At 37.4% G+C, this 12,280-nt stretch overlaps 1 long non-coding RNA gene across 1 annotated transcript in view; it reads left to right on the plus strand.

Annotated features, from left to right (window-relative positions):
- LOC117094440 overlaps positions 1-12,280 on the plus strand; it is a 561,524-nt gene that overhangs the window by 482,610 nt on the left and 66,634 nt on the right. Inside the window, exon 3 of the long non-coding RNA XR_004441547.1 lies at positions 10,766-10,938. This is a non-coding gene — a long non-coding RNA (uncharacterized LOC117094440). The remainder of the gene's footprint in view (positions 1-10,765; positions 10,939-12,280) is intronic.

The following is a 12,280-nucleotide window of genomic DNA, read 5'->3' on the forward strand; positions in this document are numbered from 1 at the left end:
AAGCGGCTGGCCTGAATCAGATGGGGTTTATCTTCTGGGTACAGAATGATAGAAGTGCAAATAAGCAGAAAGGAAAGCTCTCAGAGTGAAAACAAAATGCTTTATCTGCTCAGCCAGCAACACCAAGGCCAGTATCCAAGTAGATGAGCGCAGGTCACCAAGACCCACAGACCATGTAGGCATGCATAGACACCTCTTAAGTAAGAGAGGGTCTTGTGCAAAGCCCTGCACCCCTGCCACCTGTGATTGTTCCAAAGCCATGACTAAGTACCATGAGGAGTTTGTCACTTTCTCAGACCCTTGAAGGGAATGGGTGATGCTCACAACCGGAGAGTTTCATCTACAGTGTAGCCATTAGGTCCATCAAATGAGGTGACAATATTAATAGGTAATTTTTAAGCTATCCCCAATACTCTCTTTGAAACATTTCTTGTTAATGGGCTATTTAGAGAGAGTGTCTGAAACTTTTGAGGCCCAGGGCTGTACCTGCCGCCTTGATGGCACTAAACTACCAGCTTCTGAGCCGCAATGAAATGTTTCTTCTAGAAACTGTTCAGTCAGCATAGATAAAAAAGTGCGCTGGTTTGACTTGATTTCTAAAGATCAGGCTTGGGACACAGGAAAATGTAGTGCTGTGTTTCTCAAAGTGTGGCCCCCCAAGCCCCAGGGATTCCTAGTATCAAATATAGATTTCAGTTCCACCCCTGCTGAATCTCAGGAGGCAGGGTCTGGGAAGCTGCATTTTAACAGAAATCCACATTACTGTGTATGCTGAGAATCACTGGTAGAGTGCAATGGAAAGAAGCAGATTGGTCAAAAACATTTTCACCAATAGCATTTCATCATCCCTTTATTAATTTGTAGACGGCTGGTAGAACAAACCGGATAAAAACTCCCTCTTTTTCCCGCTACATTGCAGGAGCCAAAAATTGGAAATCACCAGGAGGCAGGTAAATGAGAGCAGATGACCAGCAAGGGGCCCACTATTTCCACCTGAGTAGTAGTTGGCTTCTGTGTGACATAGCATTACTAGATTCTAAAAAATCTTTGAAGTGCACATGGCTCAAAAGAAACTAATAATGTAATTCTAGAAGTCCACATTTGTTTCCTTAGATACATAACACTGCCCAAACAATTTGGTTGCAATTTTGAGGCAGTGGTTTCACAGTTACTTGATTAAACTGTGGTGCATTTTTATAAGAAGGAGATGGACTGATAGCACTCAAAGGTTTCTGCAAGTACCACACTTGAAAATTCTAACTTTGCTTGCTTGTAATATTTTCAGCTGATTCCTCCTGTTTATAAATATATTTCCGTAAGATTTTCCTCATGATCACAGGGGCTTCTTTATCAACTAAGTTAATATGCAGCTTTTCTGAGACAAAAAAAAAAAAAAGGAAAGAAGTGAGTGTCACATTTAGCTTTTGAGAAAAACGTGTCATCAGCAAAGATGATACCTCTACATTATTGACAAGAAATACTTCCACAAACCATGAGCTTTCCTTACAGTTGACCTTCCTTCCCAAACCCCTAACATCTTCAATTAAGTAAGCTGACGTTAGGTGCAAAAGGGAAAGGGACTGAGCTATGAGATTCAAAGTAAGCAAGCAAGAAAGCTGGAAAATGCTGATGAATCACTGTGTATTCTGAAAGGGTGAGGTCATGCATTTTTTCCCATGAATAGTTATCTCCCTTTTTGCTATGGACTACATCATCCATTTTATTTGGGATTATTTTGTTTGGGTGTCAGGGATATTTGTTCCTGTGACCACCCTCCCCCCATAGAAACCAAAATTTTATCTATAAACACAAGGCACTGTATCCTTTGAAGCAGGTAGCCCCTGGAGCCCCTGGAGCTGCTCAGCTGTTGCCCTTGACCTTAAGAGAACTTTTATTTTTCTCTCCACTTCTCAGTCCAGATTCTATTTTCATGCCAACGTGACATTGTGGCCTTTCTTATGAAGGGTTTGCCAGGTGCGCTGAATAGGCAAAATTGCACCAAGTATTTGATATATATTTAATATATGTCATGTTGAACTGTAAAGAATTACTTTTGTGGAATACATTGTCCTTGATAGAGCAGGCAGCTTGATCTAAGCCAGTTTAAATATGTATAAAAGTGTGTGTACATTTATTAAGAAACATTAATAGCCTAGAAAGCTTTATCTTGTTCTTTTATTTTCAGCTTTAGATCTAAAATAGAAGCAAAGCAAAACAGAGTGATTCATTCAATACAAATTAATAGTTACGTGTTAATTTGTTGTTAATTATTATCAGCGAGTGTGTTACTTTTAAAAAATAACAGTACACTTGAATTTTTTTTATTCTAATTTGGGGAGAAGACAGCTACTCAGAGAAGCAAAATAAAATAAAATAAATATGACTAAAATGATCTGTTCCTGAAAAGAAATTCAGATTCTACTAATATCTCCTAGATGTTTGCATTATTGAGGCCACATATTTTGTTTTTGGGGGGAACGAACTTTTCATGTTATAAAAGTCCAAATATCTGTTTATTCTCTCCTAAAATGAGGCAGAGATAACTGCTTGGTGATGAAAGCTATATATAAATACACTTCTTTCTTCCTTTGTGACTTTTAAAAATAAATTCTGAAATGCTCATTATATGCCATGTAGAAATGCAAAGTCTTTGAAACACCTCCATTATCATTCAATAATTGCAAAGGTGACCTATTTAAACTAATTTTTGAGAAAGTACTACCTTCCCTGTGATAATATAAATAATGTCTCTAGAAAGATGAATTAATGTATTTTATGGTTTATAGAAATGTGAGTAACTAAAATCATAATTTGCATTATGAAAACTGATTTCAAAATTCAATGGAAATTAACATACTTTTCTGTTAGGAAAGTCATTTTTCAGTGTTAAAGTAAAAAGTTTATCAAGAGATAATTCTGATAACTTCTGATGATCATACTATTCTGGATGTCATCCATGTTCTTGTCTAGATCCATATACCATCCTTCCTGGCTCTACCCTATGTTATAGAAGGCTGACCTCTATGGACTGCATCATTGGGCTACCTTGCCCTTTGGCTTGCCAGTGGGTTGGATCAGTGAGAAGCCCTGGCAGTAGATCAAATTGGAGGAGAAGAATGTGGTCACCCTTCTTACCAAGTGGCCACTGGTTAGCTGTGTCACTCTACCAAAGGCCAGAAGCTTCCCAGGCAGTCCTGTCGATACATCAAACTTCTCCAAGTTCTGGTGACCCCTTTCTTCACTTTAGGCCTACGGGTAATAACAGCTACCCACCACTGCTAGCCCTGTGTGTGCTGAGCCATCTCTTGGTTTCTCTAAACTCTGGCCCACCCATGTGTAAAGAAAAGGGTTATCTTTATTAAAAATCTCTTAACTATGGTATTTGAAACAGGCATTTGTTTCTATCCAAACATGAATATTAACAGACGTATCATGACAGACGTATTGATTATCAGAATTAAGTTCAAGCAGACCTTACAGAGATTTAAAAAAAATAGAAACTTCGTATCAGTTCTAGTTTTTTTTTTCCATATTCTCAACAACCTAGGTACATTTATCAAAACTTAGCTATCTTTTTAAATGAAATGGTTAATGTCCTAATAAAAATATATTCTATTTGCTATGGTTGGCATCATTACAGTGCTTTTAAAAAGCAGATTTTATTACTTTGGTTAAAGAAAAATATTAAATGCTGTGGAGAAAGGCTGTAAAAGCAGTGGGGTCAAAATATCTCCAAAATATACAATTTATTTTATTTTATTTATCTTATTTTTTAAATTGTATTTTAGATTTGGGGGTACATGTGCAAATTTATTACTTGCGTATTTTGTGTAATGGTGAGGTTTTGGACTTCCAGTGAACCCATCACCCAAATTGTGAACACTGTACTGAATGGACAGTTTTTCAACCCTCTCCCCGCTCCTCCCTTCTTCTATTTTGAAGTCCTCAATGTCTATTATTTTCGTCTTTGTGTCCACAAAACATAAAATTTAGTTAGAACTATTAGCCTTTCCATCAGTTCAAGTGTCTGCTTCATGTGGAGGACAAGAAGTGTTTTCTTCATTGCTGTATTCCAAGCACTTACCAGAGGTTGGCTCATGATAGATTCTCAATAAATATGTATTGAATTTGTAAAGAAATCAAAACTTACTTTATTTTCTAATATAACTGAAAAGGAGGATGTAAAAATATAAAATCAGAGTCTAATAACTACATATTTATTTTTAAAATTAGGTTATACCTATCTGTGATATAAATTTCTCTATATAATTATTATTACATTAGAAATAAACAAATTTAATTGAGTCATCATGATAAGGGGATTAGATTGAATACCCGACTTTGAGTTCCAGAATTGAATAATAGGACCTCATACTTAAAAGAGTTCTGCAACAAATCCAGCATAGAATTGGAAAATCCCTCTAGAATTTGAAAATTGAGACCAAGAGAATGTAAGTGAATCATCCAAGATCACAAATGATTTAAAATTTAAATACTTTCCAATTTTACAGGCCAAATGTAAGCCCCTGGATTTTGATCTGCAGTCTCCTAGAGAATTCCAGCTGCCCTGTGGACCAAGCGCTCAATCTATGCTCTGAGAAGTAGATACCTTTTGGGAGAAAAGGACCTTTGAAGCTACTAGAATATCGTATTGTGCAAGGAAAGGGACACAGGGTGAGGGAGTTGTCTCACCCTCCTCTCTTCTCCGGACCTGCAGAGCAGGGGCTGATCCCTGGTTGGATCCTGGCTAGACTCCCAAAGACTTTAAAGACTGATTGGTTCCCAGTGAACTGCTAAGAAGAAGTCGGTTCACTATTGGATGATGGGTTCACTGGAAGCCCAAACCTCACCATTATACAAAATCCGAAAGATGAGAGAGAGCTAAGACAGGAGATCCCAGACACAATACTATTCAGGGGTAAGGGAGAAGCCCAGTTATCCTTTTTGCTGCTCATTCCATTCCTCTTTGTCCCTCTGTTCCTCTCTTTTGTATCTCTCTAATCTCTCTTTTTTCACAAACTTCTCTCTGTGCCTCTCTTTCTCTCTTATCACTGACATCCTACTTCTCATTAAGAGTTTATCAGAGCTGTACCATTTCTCCTTCCACTGATAATGTCAGCCATATCTATCTCTTTAATTAAATGGAATTCAATTTACGTTACCCATTTTTTGTTGAATGCCAAACAGTGTTTCTAGGAATAAGTCACAGTTGCTAACGTAGTGACTTTAAAGTCTAGGCAGACGGTTAAGACCTTAGGTAAATAATGGCTCTTCAATTTCCTTAAGTAGGAATAGATTTGATCACATCTACCTTAGTGAACCAGAACAAGCATATGAAGTAAGTATGTAATATTTAGACTGAACAATTATTTACCACAATAAGTAATTGGGGGGAGAGACCTTAGATTGTTTTTCAATTGTTAGGGGAAGAAAAGACTAGATAAGGAGGATGAAACTAGTTTGGGGAGAGATTTCTATGCCAGAGTCCGAAATTCCGAGATGATTAGGTAGTTAGTGATGATTCTTTGAAAATACATTTAAATAAATAAGTGACATACAGTATTTGTTATAGGGGAAGAAAAGACTAGATAAGGAGGATGAAACTAGTTTGGGGAGAGATTTCTATGCCAGAGTCCGAAATTCCGAGATGATTAGGTAGTTAGTGATGATTCTTTGAAAATACATTTAAATAAATAAGTGACATACAGTATTTGTTATATGTAACTTAAGTGACCCAAACTGACTAGAATCAATTAAAAAAAAAGATAACTCATGAAAATAAAACAAAAGCAGATGGAAAGTGGGGCACACTGCTTGTTTGTTTGGTTTCTTGCTTGTGGTTTTTTTTTGTCTACCAAAATGGTTATTTATATGACACATTTTGAGAATCATACGTTTTGCCAAAAATTAAAATAAAATAATTACAAATAGAAATAAAACAAATGAAATTTAAAAGACATAGAAACTTAAGCCTAGTATAATTTTAAAAACTAGCAAGAAAGCAAGCATTTATTTAGTAAATATGCAAGAAAATAATCAGATTCTGCTCATCTTTCATTCATTCATTCATTTTTTCCCAACAAATAAATGCTAATTGTTTTGGCCAGAACTATTTCAGAGATGAAAAGGTATCCCTTTCTTCCTTACTTTAGAGAAATATAGATTTTGTGGCAGAAGCTCAGCATATCTAAACACACCCACATAGAGTGTATTCTATGCCACTTTGAAGTGGTCTGAGTATCACCTAAATTGGGATATTACTTCTAATCCATTTCAGGTCATCTGTTGTTTATTTTTTTTCACTTTTCCCTTATAGACTAAATGTTATTATAATATTAGCACATATAGTATATATGTCAATCTATATAACATATGATGTTACTAATAAGGATATTTACAAGAGAATTTCGTCTCATTACTTATGTTCACAAATTTTAATAAACTGTTTCTGCCTATTGCCAAAATGTTTCCTATCCTCTCAAGAAATAAAACTGTTACTTTGTGTTTGGTTGAACTCACAGAATATTTTCTTTCTTGGGGTAAAATTATTATTTTTCTTACATAAGTAATATCCTAAAGTCATATGTTAATATGTTGAATTCCATACCTCACCAACTGGGATATAAATGATATAACTTACGTTTGAAGTGGAAAAAAAGCTGTTAAGGTGGGCTGATGGCCATTGTCTTAAATATCACTTTCCCAACACCAAGGGTTACACCTGGAAACTGTTCATCATAGCCAAAAAGGCAGGGCTTCTTGGGATGTGGCTCATCAGAATGACTAATATAAAGTCACTTTTCTCATAAATCTGCCTATTCTCCCACCATCTGCTATTTGCATTTTTCCAGAAAGTTAAAAAAAATACTGATGGAATGTTTTGACCCAATTGCAGTTAAGTTCACATGGTTTACTCTTTTAGTTCCCAAGATGACATTTCAGCCAAGCCTTATAGTGGGGTATTGCATCAGAAGAGCTTCTGTTATACAGTGGGAATTACAGGTGAGACATCTAGAGGCAAAAGGCAGAACTGCTGAAAAATTCAACTATCATTAGTAATATTTTGTTTCATATCAATTTTGAGCTATAAAAATCATCTAACAAACTATGTTCCCATCACTGAATTACTACCCTCTGTTCAGCTCATAAAACTTTACATGTTTTAGCATGACAAAACTATAAGCTTAATAGTTTTTTTTTTAATTTACAATGATTTGATAGAATGATTTGCATAGATTTTAAACTATCAACACCAAAGCAGATGCATATTTCCAATTCAAGGAAAATGTATATATATAGAATACATATTATGTGTTATGTCTGGACATGCACACACATTTGAGCTTGGACAAAGGCAAGGTCATGCCTGTTAAAGCTATTAATCTAGATGATGTTTCATTAAAACCAAAGGCATATGTAACATTTGTAATAAAAGCCAAACGAACAAATAAAAACTTGTTTGTCTAATTACATCTGAGACATTCTACTGGATACTGAGCTAATAGTAGTAAACAAGGCAGAGATGGTCTCTGCCCTCATGGAGTTTATAATCTAGTATGAAGAGAGAGATACTTCAAAAAGCAACAATAACAGGATGGATTATTACAAATTACAGGAATTGCTATGAAGGAAAGCAGAATATAAACTCATGGAACTATAGATGTTCGTTGACAGAGTGGCTTTAGACATCATCTAGTGATCAAATATGATATTTCACAAATAACTAATATATTATTTGTGATATAGTTGTGATATAATTGTGATATAGTCTAAGGTGATTATGGGATCTGTCCAAGGCCACATAGCTATAGGGGACATGCATCAAATTAGACATAGAGAAAATTGACAGTTGCTTTTTTTTTTTAATTGCAAGAAGAGTTTGAAAATTTTTAATTAATTTTTTGACATGATAGATGTACATAATTCTGGGGTATCTGGGGTAATATACTTTCATATAATTTATAGAGATCAAATCAGTGTGTATTAGGGTTCTCCAGAGGGACAGAACTAACAGGATATATGCACATATGAAAGGGAGCTATAGGATATATGCATATATGAAAGGGAGCTTATTATAGAGAATTGACTCAAAAAAATCACAAGGCGAAGTCCCACGATAGACCATCTGCAAGCTGAGAAGGAAAGAAGCCAGTAATGTCTCAGTCCAAGTCCAAAAGCCTCAGAAGTAAGGAAGCAGACAGCGCAGCTTCAAGGCCCAAGAGCCCCCCGGCAAATTACTGGTGTAAGTCCAAGAGTCCGAAGGCCAAAAAACCTGAGGTCTGATGTCCTAGGGCAGGAATAAGGGATGGAAGCATCCAGCATGGGAGAAAGATGAAAGCCAGAAGACTCAGCAAGCCCCCTTCTCCCACCTTCTTCTGCCGGCTTTGTTCTAGCTGTGTTGGCAGCTGATTGGGTGGTGCCCACCCGCATTGAGGGTGAGTCTTCCTCTCGCAGTCCAGTAACTCAAATGTTAATCTCCTGTGGCAACACCCTCACAGACATGCACAGACCCAATACCAGCTATTTAGGCATCCTTCAGTCCAATCAAGTTGATGCCTAATATTAACTGCCACACAGTGTGATTGGGTATCCATCACCTTAAATGTTTGTCTTTTCTTTATGCTAAAATCATTCAAATTATTCTTCTCTTGCTATTTTGAAATAAACAATAGAATCATGCTACTGATCTATCAAATGTTAGGTCTTATTTTTTCTATTTGACTGTATATTAGCACCCATTAATCAACTACTCTTCATTCTACCTCCCTTCTACCCTTTCCAGCCTCTGGTGACCACCAATCTACTTGCTATCTTCATGAGATACACTTTTTTTTAAGTCCACACATATGAGTAAGAACATGAAATATTTGTTTTTCTGTGCTTGTTTTATTTCAGTTAATGTAATGACCTCCAGCTCCATCCATGTTGTTGCAAGTGACTGGATTTCCTCCTTTTTTATGGCTGAACAGTATTCCACTGTGTACACATACCACATTTTGTCTATCCAGTCATCCACTGATGGGCACTTAGGCTGATACCATATGTTGCCTATTGTGACTAGTGTGCAATAAACACGAGAGGGCAAGTATGTCCTCCATGTATTTTCTTTCTTTCATAACCAACAGTGAAATTACTGAATCATATGGAAGTTTCATTTTTAGTTTTTAAAGAACCTCTATACAGTTTTCCATAGTGATTGCACTAATTTACATTCCTACCAACAGTGTACAAGTGTTTCCCTGTCTTCCTCTCTTCACCAGCACCCCTTATTTCCAGGCTTTTTGATAAAAGCCATTTTAACTGGGGTGAGATGATATCTCATTGTGGTTTTGACGTGCATTTCTCTGATGATTAGTGACATTGAACACTTTTCATAGACTTCTCGGTCATCTATCTGCATATCCTCTTTTGAAAAATATCTATTCAGATATTTTGCCAATTAAAAAGATCAGATTATTTGCTTTTTTTTGGTATTGAATTATTTGAGCTCCTTATATATTTTGCTTATTAATTCTGTCAGACCGATAGTTTGCAAAGATGTTCTCCCATCCTGTGGGTTGTCTCTTCACTTCGTTCTGTTGATTGGCTCTTCACATGTTGTTGTTTCTTTAAGGTCAGCCACTGGTTTCTTTGTCCATTTAAGGAGGTCCCTGTTTGCTGCTGTTTCTTGTGGATGTATGTCTATATCTTTGCATTAAAGGACGAGTTATGTATTCCAGTCTTCTTTGTCTGGCTTGTTTTGGTTTTTATTGGCTATGTTTACTTACAGATTCTTTGTAATTTACCTGTTGCTTTTCTTTCTTTTCCTACAAGGTTGATGCCTCCTTTTAGGCCCTAGATGCTTCTTTAAACTCACATTTGCCTAGGAGCTAGTAACATATCAGACTGTGCCCATCTTGAATGGGGGAGGTCCCAAAGGCAATATCCCAGAAGGCTGGCTAGGCATTCCTGCCGAGGGACCTGTAGAACAACCTTCCTGCATCATGCTGCTGTTACACGGCCACTCTGATCTCACCTCTCCTTTGGCCAAGTTACAGAGCAAAGTTTTTGGGACTGGGTATGGTAGTGCTGCTTCCCCACTTTGTCTCTGAATGTTCCCAGAGATATTTCTCTCTTCAGGCACTAGCAATGATTCCTGTGGGTTGAAGCAGGGAAAAGTTGGTGCTAGGGAGTCCAGGATGGTGGGGAAGCTGGTTGTCCACCTTGATCCCACTTTGTCCAGTGTAGAAACCGTGAGTTAGGAGGAAATTGTCACTGTACTTTTTCCTGGGCAGAAAAGGGATAGGGAACTTGTGGATACAGGAATCTGATTCTGTTCTGCTCAGAGTTTTTCACCTCTCTGTGACCCCAGGAACTCTCTTATTCTCATGTTAGAGTTCTGGGATATTGTTCATGATCATTGCCATGTGGTATATTTGTTTTGGCTTGCTTCTGTGACGCCATTTTGGAACTGGAAGTGAAAGACGGTTAATTTTATATATGTAAATAGTATTATATTAAATTTAAATAATCCTTGATTTGCCTAGCTTTTCTGGAGTAAAATGAGATTAGAAAAGCAGTAGAAGAAAAGATTCTCCTTGGTTTACATATGCCAAAAGAGAAATAAATGTGGTGATCCTTTTCAGGAGGTTTATCAGTCAGGCTAAGTTATATTTTGATAACAAATAATCCTAAAATTGTATGGATTTTAGCAGAATAAATCTTGATGTGTGCAACACATCAGGAAAGCTCTCTCTCTCTCTCTCATATCCCATGTGTTTCATAGGTTGCCTGTGGCTGTACCCCATTTCATCTTCACCTCTGGGAACCAGGCTGATGGAGAAGTCTTCTAGCAGAAGTACTACTGGTCATGATGGCAGAAAGAGGAGCAAACTTGGTAGACCATGTGCTGGCCCTTGATCAGTCTACTGAGATGTGTCACATATCTCTGCTCACAAGGTGAGTCCCTGGTTTCACCTGAGTATAGTTTTATTGCCAGGAGAGGCACCAAGTATGGGAGAATAATATACTACCTACCACATGCATGGAGTATATATATGTTTTTTATATAAAGACTCTAAGGGGTGCAGTATTTTCGTGAAAGGAACACACTGGCTGCTTGTCTGGATTAGTTCTTAACAGTTATTTACGCCCTCAGTTTGAATCTACTTTCTTCTGGTAATAGCTCACTCATTTTTTGCTTGTGGAGGTCCCTCCTTCTCTCTTAGCCCAGGAGATCTAAGTCCCACCTCCAACTTTAAGAGTGAAATATCCACTTTATATGCCATCTAAGCCAATCACTACTTTATATTCTCCTGGCCACGAGGATTGGGTCAGAAGTGGGGACTTTATCTGTAGCAAGTCTAGTTAAAGCAATTTTCATGTTTTTTGTGAAGCCACAGGTGGACGGTAACATAAAAGAAAACTTTTTCCTGTGGGATCTGGACCTTCAAGCATGTGAAGCACAAGCTTCTTGCAGTCACCATGCTCATACTTAGATCTCAAGGGGGAAGCCCAACATAGGGAAGATGAGACTATTGACCTGAGATGCGTCGAGAATTAAAACCCTTGCAAAATATCTCAGCTCCTGAATGCGGCTATTCCTGAATACAGCATTGCTCTTAGGCTTTATAGTTATTGGGGGTTTTTGTTGTTGTTGTAACTAATTTATTTTATTTGGGCTTTCAATACTTGCAACTTGAAAAACATAATGCATATTTTGGGAAACTTGTTGTGAGGCTATGCCTTCTTCCCTGTTTACAGAAATAAGAAGAGGATAATTGAATTAGATGACATCTGGATTTAGCATTCCGTAATTTCGTAATTTAAGACACCTTATGGCCGGGCGCAGTGGCTCAAGCCTGTAATCCCAGCACTTTGGGAGGCCGAGACGAGTGGATCATGAGGTTAGGAGATCGAGACCATCCTGGCTAACACGGTGAAACCCCGTCTCTACTAAAAAATACAAAAAAAAAAAACTAGCCAGGCGAGGTGGCGGGCACCTGTGGTCCCAGCTACTCGGGAGGCTGAGGCAGGAGAATGGCGTAAGCCCGGGAGGCGGAGCTTGCAGTGAGCTGAGATCTGGCCACTGCACTCCAGCCCAGGCGACAGAGCGAGATTCCGTCTCAAAAAAAAAAAAAAAAAGACACCTTATTTCATGATTAAGATGTTAGTAGAAGAATATTAATGTTTATATCCAATTGAGATTGGATTTCTAGCACATCTCTAATACTGTTGGTGACAAAAGTTGCTCTTTTCCATGGTAATGCAGCTTTATTCTATGACATGGGTACTTTACAAC

The sequence above is a fragment of the Trachypithecus francoisi genome, unplaced genomic scaffold, assembly GCF_009764315.1.
Source record: "Trachypithecus francoisi isolate TF-2019V2 unplaced genomic scaffold, Tfra_2.0 Lachesis_group13, whole genome shotgun sequence".
Lineage (NCBI taxonomy): Eukaryota > Metazoa > Chordata > Mammalia > Primates > Cercopithecidae > Trachypithecus > Trachypithecus francoisi.